Genomic DNA, 12,073 nt, shown 5'->3' with positions numbered 1-12,073 from the left:
TCGGTACCTAGGGTATCTACCATTACTAGGGCCAGTGTGAGAGGGCAGGGTAGGTAGGCCTCACTCAATGTACTATATGAAAGGCAGGTAGGATCCCAGGACGAAAAGGCACAATATGTGCCTTAAGATGCAGGTAGTGGAGATGCGCTGCTTGTGCGACTAGCGATGTTCACAATAAACTGCACTAATAAACTATAAATATATATATTAAGATAAGATAAGATAGGATGAAATTTATTTCATTTAAAATTATCCAAAAATAAAAACAATCATAATACGCTTAAATACTATAAATGTACAATCATGGTTTAGAAAAGTAAAAATAAAATATAAGATCTTGTAAGCAAAAATTGTAACTGGCTCTAACATATTTTACATCAATACCTAAATTAAGTAACTTAATACTTGTATCTTAGGTATTTCGTGTTAGTAGGTTAATGTAGTGTATGTTAGGTGCTTATTGAGCAAAAACAATAAAGATTAAAGTCAAAGTCAATATATTCTTTATTCAAATAGGCCTAGCAAAAGCACTTTTAAATTGTCAAGTTTTAAATACATATTACCTTAATCTAAATATCAGAGCAATTAATTGATGCAGTTATTATTATTCTTAAAAACATTGAATTATTATAGATATGTCAAACTTAATAATAAGAATTCACAAAAGGATCGTCAAGCACCAAAATTGTATAAAAATACTAGACTAGAAACTTTCTAGAATAAAAATCTAAATGTCAAAAATACGGATTACATAATATAGGTATTCATTGAATTATCAATTTCATCATTATTAACACAATAATAAATAATTAATTATTTTCAATCACAACCCCGGGGTGTTTCATCATTCATGTAGTCTTGTGTGCTATAATAGGCTTTAGAGATAAGTTTACGTTAAACATATTTTTGAAATTTATTAACAGATAATTCAGTGATGATATTTGGAAGTTTATTATAAAATCTTACATTATATTAGTTTAAGAACATAGGTACATAACAGTGAATTAAAACGTTTCAACTTTGAAAATACATATAAATAACAAATTAGGTCGTTTATTTTAGAGATAGTTAGTGAGGGGTTTTAGGCGCCCTCGTAGTCTATGTTATTTAAATGTCTTATTTGGGCACTTTTTTTCGCTGGGCACTGCTCATCTCCGGTTTTGTGGCCGGATGGTTTTTTGAAACGCATACACGTAGCGCATTTCGGCAGTTCAGACAATTTAGTGCATTATTTGATGGTGTGTCCGGATAATCCGCAGTGATTGCATGTGGTATCAGCTTCCCTGCAGTACTTGGCAGAGTGGCCGTAGAGCTGGCATTTGTAATATCTGGTCAAGAGAGTGTAATCTCGTGCAGGGCAGGAAGTCCAATTGATAAATACACGCTGTTGCTGGATGAGTATCCGTCTTACTTCGGCTGAGCACTCTAATATGTATTTACGTGTGGCTAGGTCCTTTTTGCCAGATTTATGGCTTAGTTTCATCGCGCTCATAAAAGTTTCCTTCGTAATTTTTGGATGATGGTCTACAATATTTTGTTCATAAATGCATTCAAATACCTCGTTTTCTGTGATATTCGAGGGAACACCTAACAATATAATTTTGGGTCTCCTTTTAGTGGTTTCTTCCAATTTCAATCCTGATTTATGAAGCTGCTGGGATGCTTTTAACTTTTCAATATCGTCCTTGTGGTCGGTATTTATAATAACGCCTCCGTTCTTCGTCCTTCTCATTCCGCGAACATGTAGTTTAAGGGCTTCGGGTTTTATCAGGTCCTGTACAAGTTTTCTCTTTTCGTCGCTAGACTTGTCCTTCTCCGTAGGGAAAATTACAATAGACTTGGTTTTGATAGGTACTATAGATGAGTTGTTACCTGTTCTCACTTTGTCGGCGAAGGATACTTTTGACTCTATTTTAGGGGCAACTTGTAGACTATGCTGGAGCTCCTTGAGTTGTTCTCGGATGTTCTTCTGCTCGGATAAAGCTTGGAGATGAGCATTGTTACCTAAAACTTGCTGCTTGACCGCCTGGTACTGCACGGCCAGCTGGGACACTCCACCTGCCACATTCCTGCTTATTTTATTTATTCTTAGCTTCTGGTCCGAATTCAGTTTTCCTTCATTTGCAACTGTGCATATTTCGTTCAGGCACTGTTCTATCGAGGATAGCCAACCTTGGATTTCAGAGGTTGACACCACATCAACCGACGCGGGATGCGCTGAGCGTGCTGGAGAGGGCACAGTCGGGTCCGTATTCGTAGGTCTTCCTTCGGGAGTAGGAGTCCTTAGAGTTCTAGAACTTCTATTAAATGCATCTCCCATGTTTGCATAATTTTGTTCCCATTACACACTTTGATTTGCAAAACGTGTAAACCTCACAGTTATTGAAAAGTGCTGATGTAGGTTTGTCACAGTTACACAATTATTGTTATAAAATAAATTCAGAATTTTAGATGACACGACCTCCCACGACGGCGACCGCTATACCGATCTACAATCACTGGACATAAAGTAAGCTGTTACTTTAGGCCAGGATTACACTTGTAAGTTTTACTTACGTAAGTAGGGACAGGGACACAGCTATACTACAGAATGAGATATGAATATCGTTATCTCATTCTAGCAAATAGCTTTGTCCCTACTCACGTAAGTAAAACTTACAAGTGTAATCCTGGCCTTAGCTTAACGAGATCGTCGCTATACTCGTACTTACTCAACCTTATATCTGCAACAATCATTTGATGGAAATGTCGCTTTTCTTTCATTCGGAATGCGGGTGTTTTTGTCATCAAATGCGTGTTGCAGATACGAGGTTGAGTAAGTATAGTGGCGATATGCTATGCTGGAAATCAAGGATGATGTTTATCGAGCGACGTTTTAGATCGAACTAGGCCCGTATCCCATAGTACAAGTTTTGCTTAGTTTGGGGCTAGGTTGATCTGTGTGAGATGTCCCAAAAAAATAAGACAATCATAGTTAAGTATAATTTTTATAATAATTATATGTTTGTAGTTGGCACTTTATCACCTTTGTGCGAGAGTTGCCACTCCCCACAAAAGAAAAAGCCGCAAAGCCACAAAGAGGTATCGTAATCCTTTCTTAATATCCCAATCCTTATACCTGAAATTAGTACAGTACGATACAAGTGCGAAAAGTAGGAAATTCGCAACGAGTGGCGACAAATTCAAACACGAGCGAAGGGAGTGTTTCAAATCGACACGACTTGCTAATTACCTATTCGCACGTGTATCGTACAACGTTTTACGTTACTTATGGCCCTTAAAATTATCGACATAGGCACGTAAAGTGCTAATTACCGCACTAGTGCAAAAAAAAAAACATATATACTGTAAAATGTACTATAGACGAGCTAGTCAAGTATATACTTATTCTTTCGGGTCGTACCTTTTAAGGGGTTACTTCCATTCATGGGGTAACATTGATCATCGTTTTTTAACACATTGAGTGCCGGGAACACGCTCGGCGGGCGCTCTGTTCGTAGTCGCTTTCCTCTACAAAGCGGAAAAACGCTAGAATCATCTACGCGTGTGAATAAAATAATTTAAATAAGTTGATAGTGACGTCACAAAGTTTGTGACTCTCCCCCTCCCCCTTGCCACATATGTCACATTTTCTTGACTCCCCCCCCCCCTAAACGTAATGTAATTAATGGATGACCCCTAAATGTCGAGCAAGTTAACGGTCACGTATTATACCTAATTGCAGGTGACTCCAGAAATATTATACGAAAGCCTCCAAAAACTGACAGAATGGCGGGAGGCAGTTTCCTTCAGGGAGATCTTGGATTATATAAAGGTATCAAATAAAGGAGTCCTCACATATCTACATTAAAGGCTAGAGCACACCGGTTGCGTGTGCGTAGGGGTACACGTGCGCTGAAATGTTGGAGCCGTGCACGCACACGTCACGCAAGCGAGCCGTCTCTCATAAGAATCTGTATAGTCGTTCGATTTGTAGCTGGCCCCGAACGGCGGCGCCGCACCGCGTACATGTGGCCGGGCCCTTGAAAAATAGTATGAGCAACGCTAACTGGCGCGGACGCGTGCGGCGGATTTTACCTACAATGGCACCCGCGTGCGACAGTGCGTGCGCCCGCGTCGTGCACCCGCGCCATCTAGCGGACGCCCTAAACAGACTTGAAGGACCATACTATGGATGGTATAGAAAGGATGCCAATCTCTTATGGCAGAATTGTTGCAAAAGTGACCGCTTTCAGCTTTAAATAATAGTTCCTAATCTCTCCGGTGGCGCTAGTTAGGCTCTGGGACATGAGTATAACATGAACAACAAATAACCCGACCAAATTACGTAGGTTGTTTTTGGTAGTATTTCGGTGTATGGTAGCGCCGCCTAATTACTGTTTTTTGATGGACACTTTTCATACATAGAGATTTGGCTCCTTTATATAGTCTCCATGGACCATACCATCATTCGACGCGTGAGGTATAACTGAGATGTCAGAGCAATAGACAATAGATACAACTTTGATTCTTCAATTACAAGGGCCTGACACTCTTTGATAGAGAAAGATAGTCTTATTGCGATTCCTATAAGAGGAAAGAGAAAATAGTGCCATGCTTTGTCCTTATCACCGACCGGGTTTTTTTTCATGGTCGCGCAGCATAGGTAGGAGGCGATGGCGAAATACCGAAATTTATAAGAGTGAAAGAGAAAAAGCATTATGCTGCCATACATTAACCTGTCAATACATGAATATGTCTTTCTCTTACCCCTGGTCGCTCGGTTTCATGTCTATAACTACTATACTATGTTTATGTTCAATTATCTATTTGGATTATTTAGGACCACCCCACACTAGCGTCTCCCAAGCGTAGGCGTCTAGTCAACTCTATGGCTGCTGCTCGATGCAACTATGGATGGTATAGAAAGGATGTCAATCTCTTATGGCAGAATTGTTTCAAAAGTGACCAGCTTTCAGCTGTAAATAATAGTTCCTAATCTATCCGGTGGCGCTAGGTAGGCTCTGAGAGCAAAGAGTATTTGACGACCGGTCTGGCCTAGTGGGTAGTGACCCTGCCTGTGAAGCCGATGGTTCTGGGTTCGAATCCCGGTAAGGGTATTTATTTATGTGATAAGCACAGATATTTGTTCCTGAGTCATGGGTATTTTCTATGTATTTAAGTATTTGTATATTATATATATCGTTGTCTATGTACCCACAACACAAGCCTTTTTGAGCTTACTGTGGGGCTTAGTCAATTTGTGTAAGAACGTCCTATAATATTTATTTATTTATTTATTATTTATTGTAATATATAGAAGACTCTATGACATAAACCATAGAGGCATAATAATGTAGAGATGAAATGGGGGAGGAGCAAATAACCCGACCAAATTACGTAGGTTGTTTCTGGTGTGTTGTCAGGAATGTTAAAACGTGTTTTTAATTTTATCGCATTGCGTATGTTCTGTCCCTCACGGTCGCATGGGCGCACATCTATATAAAGTACTAGGTGTATGGTCTAGGTCTCTTAGGTACTTCAGTGTATGGTGGCGCCCTATATTTACTGTTTTTTGATGGACACTTTTCATATATAGAGATTGGCATCCTTTCTATACCATCCATAGATGCAACGTTGGCGCAACTGCGCAGCGACGCCATCTATAGCGCTGACTACTTAGACGACGACGCTCAAAATACGCTAGTGTGTGGTGGCCCTTAGAATCCAGCATTTATTTGTTTCAGGCCAATTACCCGGTTTCTCCGAACATGTCGGAGTTAAAATATGAACTGTATAAAAAACTGGATATAGCGCACAAAGCAGGTAATAAATATGTGAATCAACTTTTTATTGTTGTTCTGTCAGCCGGGCGACAATAGGGTATTTGACAAATTTTCATTAAGGCCGTTCCATCGGTTTGCCGCTGTCACTGTCACATTTCGCAAGAAAGAACGGGAAAGATACTGCACGCCAAGTGCCAATTTTGATCGAATTTTGTCGATTTTTATTTATTTTAAAAACGTTACCTTACAATATCGAAATTCGAAAGCTATGAAATTACTATTTAAGTTAAGATTGTTTTTTCTTCTTTTTATGTTTATAGTATCACATAATAAATTACCGAGTAAAGTTGGATTAAAAGTCCGAGTTAGAGGTTACTTTGGGAATTAATTGTATCGAGCGAAGTGTCATAATTCGTGTATCGGAAGCTATGTTATCATGGTATGGTATCAGTCGATCAGGTTTGTTTTGAGGATCAAATGTCTGTATGGGACCCATTGTCTTAAAGCAATACAAAAGACAATTGATGGTCAAAGTTTGGCCCCGCACTTTGTTAAACGAAACGCTTCTAACAAAATGGCAATACATCGTGACGTCACCATGTAACGTCTCTATTGCTTAGAACTTATTAAGAAGCCATTTCGATGTATGGAAAACAAGTAAATTGCGATTTTGTCGGTGAAATATTGCGTTTATGTATAAACGCTTTTTTATATTGTTGCTGTACAATATTTTATAAATGAAATGTAACGAATCGAATGGTACCATTATTCTATTTAATTTAATTTATAGCATAGTTTGTTAGAAGAAAATGTTACGATCTGCTAATATGCTGTGGATGCCCCATTACGGAAAGGTCTTATAACTGCCATAAAAATGTATGATTGGTTATTATAAATACACGTAAAACCAGGGTTTTAATAGTGACCCAGGAGACCGTTAGGTGCTTAGCACACTGGATCCGTTTCGCACGTCGCTCCGATGTTTGAGCGAGACAACGCTATGCGCGTATTATAGCGACATCCCGCTCACACATCGGAGCGACATGCGAATCGGATACAGTGTGCTAATCGCCTTACCATGGCACCGAGTGAAAAGAAAAATTAATTCACCCAAATAAGTTATCAAGTCCGACAAAAATCATATTTTTTTCTCTTTCGTTGTTTTTACGGGAGCCTATTATTAAGACTCCGCTGTCCGTCTGTCTGTCACCAGGCTGTATCTCATGAACCGTGATAGACATTTGAAATTTTCACAGATGATCTATTTCTGTTGCCGCTATAACAACAAATACTAAAAAGTACGGAACCCTCGGTGCGCGAGTCCGACTCGCACTTGGCCGGTTTTTTTTTTTAATAATGATAAAAATGGTGTATTCCCATTTATTTGCCCCGCCTCATGTATCTATTGCGGCAGTCGCGTGTGGCAGCGGCGGGGACAAATGGGAATGCTCCTGAAGCAGATTTTTTCGGGCATGTTCCAGGTTTGGTCTGCGTGGACGAACAGGGATTATTTCGTCTCACCACGAACATGGAACGGCTGCGCCATGTCCCAAAGCCGGTGCTCAGTCTCTTTTGGGAGCTGTACTGCGACACAATAGACCCTCTAACTTTAAGGGTATATATTTGGTATTTTCTATAAAAAGGGACCTTATTGTCGATGGCGCTTACGCCATTATTAACGATGCTCCGATATAAATATAATACAATGACGCTGTGCGGCGTAAGCGCCATCGACAATAAGGTCCCTTTTCACAGAAAATGCCCCATATTAGTAAAACATCTAATATACACACCTAGGTTTGCTATATGAAAATATTACTTTGCCAAATTTCTAAAGTTCGGTTTCTGCCTCTCTATCACTTGCATATTCGATCGATAGAGAGGCAGATAACAAAATTTCGGTTTTCGCGTTTCGCAGTAGGCCACCTGTAAACCATGGAGACTATATAAAGGAGCCAAATCTCTATGTATGAAAAGTGTCCATCAGAAAACAGTAATTAGGCGGCGCCACCATACACCGAAATACTACCAAAAACAACCTACGTAATTTGGTCGGGTTATTTGTTGCCTTATATGGTTCATGTTATACTCATGTCCCAGAGCCTAACTAGCGCCATCGGAGAGATTAAGAACTATTATTTAAAGCTGAAAGCGGTCACTTTTGCAACAATTCTGCCATAAGAGATTGGCATCCTTTCTATACCATCCATACTGTAAACAAACCGCCTTGCCGCATATTGTCACAGTGAAAACTTGTCAAAAAACTGTTTAAGGCATAGTATGTATATGTTACTCTATGGCATGTGCACTAGTGCTGCACGCTGGCGGCAGAACATCGCAGTTATACTCCCTATTGTCACAGGGCGGACACGCCATACATCAAAAAACCGACCAAGTGCGAGTCGGACTCGCGCACCGAGGGTTCTGTACTTTTTAGTATTTGTTGTTATAGCGGCAACAGAAATAGATCATCTGTGAAAATTTCAACTGTCTAGCTAGCACGGTTCATGAGATACCGCCTGTGGTGACAGACAGACAGACGGACAGACGGACAGCGGAGTCTTAGTAATAGGATCCCGTTTTTAGCCTTTGTGTACGGAACCCTAAAAATCACTTGCGTTTCTATGTGTGAACGGCACGTCTGTACACGCGGCATGCGTCATTGTGTAAGTTGCCTAAAAATAGTACTGAGCGGCCGGCAAACGGCCGTCAATCTGCTGTCGCGGGGCGAGGTAATTCGAGTCGGGACGGGGCGGTGCGTGGCCGTTCTGTATAATAATACTATTACTTATGTATACGAGTTATACGACAAATGGTCAAAATGTAAAAAATGTTTTAAATATTTCAGAGCCACCGTGAACTTAAACGAAAAATTGACAAAAAGGACAACGACAGCGACAGCTCTTTACCATCAGATATACAATAAAAATAACAATTTCGAATTAACCAAAAACAATTTAGGGTGAAGATCAAATCCACTAAAAACATTTACGTAGGAACATTCAAACTTTTTGTCAAAACGAAAATTCATTCATGATACTTTTTAGAGAATTAAGCTTGATCATACAGAAATATAAGTAAAGAAAAAGTTGTAACTCCATACATCAGTTTTCTTATTTAATTATAACAAAGAGGATATAATAGGATAGAGCGGTACTGTCATAGTAAATTTTGTAACCATAGTAAATTCACTGCCATCAGTGCCATCGACACACTTTAAAACTAAAGATGAGGATTTATAAAAATACGATAAAATGCATTTAAATATGAAAAAAGATTTTTATTATTTGCATTAATTATTTTTATATGATTTTAACCTATCACTGATATGCGTTAAAATTGTTAAATAACAAACGAAACCGTCAACGCCCTCCATACAAGAGTAGGCCAAAGGTAGTGGCGCCATCTGATCGAGAATCAAATTTTCGTGATTTTCGAGGCACGTTTTTTACTTAGACTGTATCCATCTATTACGGAGTTATATCTATCTTTGATTATACGAACGGGTCTACCGCATCTAGCGTCCAGTAGCTGAATTTATCAGTCCTGCTAGTTGATAATAGATGTCGCGACGAGCGAAAAGTCTAATACTCAACAATTTTCACCTAATATTATAACCGGATTTACCGGAACTCTATTTTCAACTCCTTCGGATTGTAATATTAGTTGTTTCAAGTTTCAAACAAAAGTTATTTCCAATAATCGACAACAAAAAGAAACATACTGTATTAATCATTGACAGTGTTTTTGACAATTTGTTCGAAAATGTGCGGCAATGATGACATTTTGACAAAAGTCAAAATCTTGTTAATGTCATAAATAAAAAAGATAATCAATAAGGTCGAAGAAGGTTTCATACTATTTAATACCTCTGGAGCGGGATCCTGCCTTTTTGCCGAAAATTGTATTGCCGAATTTCACTTGCCAACCAACTTTTCGCATAAGTTTCATTTGGCCGAATAACTTTTACCAAATAATTATTTCGCATCCATTTTATTTCAGACGTACTAGGTTGGGTTAGGTTAGGTTGGATTATGTAAAGTTGGGAAATGAAATTCGGCCAAATGAGACTTCTGCGAAAAGTTGGTTGGTAAGTGAAATTCGGCAATACAATATTCGGCGAAAAGGCAGAGAATCCTCTGGAGCTACTAACACATACAGGCTGCTCCAAAGTAAAAAATCGTAATTTGTTAATTTCTTCGTAACTGCTATACCGGTTGTTATGATACTTTGTATACTGATTCTAAATACCATAATGCATATGTACATTTCGGCTTTGTCCAATGTCTAAGGACACCCTGTATAATAATTATGACAATAAACCTATACCTACATACTTGTGTTATTTCTTGTGAAATAAAATACAATTGTATTGTATAAAAAATCCTTTTATTTCTTTGGCTCTTAAAACTAAACAAATTATAACAATATTACATAACTGTAGGTAGTAATGGTAACTATTACATACATAATAGGCGTGATAAAAAAATAAAAAAATCCTATCAATTCAGTATCAGTAGTTGGCGCAATAAGATTTAATAAATGTGATATTAGTTTGATATTCTCAATGCATTTTATGTGAAAAATACGCAGACTAATCTCAAAACGATACCATTATTTGAAAAATCTGAATAAGCCTCCATACAAAAGTTTTTCGGTTTTGTATACGTCACTGTCATTCATCATATGAATACACATGTACATCTAGGTAATTCATATGGTTTGAGGTAAAAAGTGTGTTATGTTGTCGCCACCAGATACATAGGAGCGGCCAACATGCTAACAAATGTGGTATTTTCTATAAAAAGGGACCTTATTGTCGATGGCGCGTACGCCATTATTAACGATGCTCCGATATAAATACAATGCCGCGCGACGCTTTGCGGCGTAAGCGCCATCGACAATAAGGTCCCTTTTCATAGAAAATGCCCCAAATATGAACACGCCGCTATTGTCAAGGCGTATTTTTAGCGCCTCGGCCGCTGATATCTGATGGCGACTACACACTACGTTATCCATTAATTGCTAACTGTAGACAAAGAATATTAGACATATATATAGGTAGTATTACAAAATATTGCGACACCTATTTTAACGGCTGTAGATGGCGCCGTACGTAGCTGCCGCCGTAACTAGATTGACCAGAGGGTCTAGCCATAATGCTAATCGTTTGCGCCGTAGCGAACGAAACGGTAATGTCTCTCTATCACTTGGCATGATGGCTAGGCCCCCAGTTACCACAAAATATGACGCCGAACAGCGCCGTCTGATTCAAGAGTCAACGGCGTTGCCGCTAACAAATGATAAGTTCCTTAAGATTTTATTTACAACTTCAATTGTGGTATTTTCTATAAAAAGGGACCTTATTGTCGATGGCGCTTACGTCATTATTAACGATGCTCCGATATAAATACAATGCCGCGCGACGCTTTGCGGCGTAAGCGCCATCGACAAAAGGTCCCTTTTCATAGAAAATGCCCCAATTTGACATAGTTCTGCGACGGTGTATTGAGGTTGACTGTACAATCTACGGCACTACCAAAAAATTTGTAGATACGAACTGCATTTGAACTGCGACTCCGGTAATTTGCACACAAGTTGCAGTTGAACTGCAGTTATGTCTTAATATACTTATGTCCAAAAAAGCAATAGTGAACGCTGTATAAGTACAGTGAAAGAATTCCATTTCCGTACCATTTCGTACTTTGTCACAGTGACAATCAATATAAAAGTCGCTGGACCTCATACTATTGTCACTGTGACAAGGTACGAAATCGCCGCTATACTTACTCGACCTCGTATCTGCAACACTCATTTGATGACAAAAACACCCATTTCCATCAAATGATTGTTGCAGATATGAGGTTGAGTAAGTATAGCGACGAAATGGTACTGAAAATAATTTCCTTACCGTACCTACCTTCACTCTTTCAAGTAAGGTTTATATTTGCTTGCACCACTTAATCTTCTGTATGTTGATATTTATTTCACCAAGTTTGCAGCGTGTCATATAATCTCTTCGCATTCTATTTATACCTGTCAACAAATATAAAACAGTTTAATTTCTCGTTGTGACGATGTGACTTACGTTGAAATTGCTCGCAAAATACAACTGGCGTTCGATTTTAGATGGTGCTTGAAATATGCCAAGAATAATAAATAAATAATAATAATGAATAAAATAAATAAATATTATAGGACATTCTTACACAGATTGACTAAGTCCCACAGTAAGCTCAAGAAGGCTTGTGTTGTGGGTACGTAATATATATTGCATGCAAGATAGACTCACGTAGCCGATGAAACTC

The 12,073-nt window shown here is 38.7% G+C and overlaps 2 long non-coding RNA genes across 2 annotated transcripts in view; both read left to right on the top strand.

Annotated features, from left to right (window-relative positions):
- LOC134754503 (uncharacterized) overlaps positions 1 to 1,011 on the top strand; it is a 300,790-nt gene extending 299,779 nt beyond the window's left edge. The window contains exon 3 of the long non-coding RNA XR_010128909.1: positions 1,001 to 1,011. This is a non-coding gene — a long non-coding RNA (uncharacterized LOC134754503). The remainder of the gene's footprint in view (positions 1 to 1,000) is intronic.
- Positions 1,012 to 3,728: 2,717 nt separating this feature from the next.
- LOC134754515 (uncharacterized) lies at positions 3,729 to 7,377 on the top strand. The gene is made up of 3 exons (XR_010128921.1): positions 3,729 to 3,814; positions 5,727 to 5,805; positions 7,247 to 7,377. It is a non-coding gene; the product is annotated as an uncharacterized LOC134754515 (long non-coding RNA).
- The last annotated feature ends 4,696 nt before the right edge of the window (positions 7,378 to 12,073 follow it).

This window comes from Cydia strobilella, chromosome Z, assembly GCF_947568885.1.
Source record: "Cydia strobilella chromosome Z, ilCydStro3.1, whole genome shotgun sequence".
Classification (NCBI taxonomy): domain Eukaryota; kingdom Metazoa; phylum Arthropoda; class Insecta; order Lepidoptera; family Tortricidae; genus Cydia; species Cydia strobilella.
This window is presented reverse-complemented; position numbering and strand designations above follow the sequence as displayed.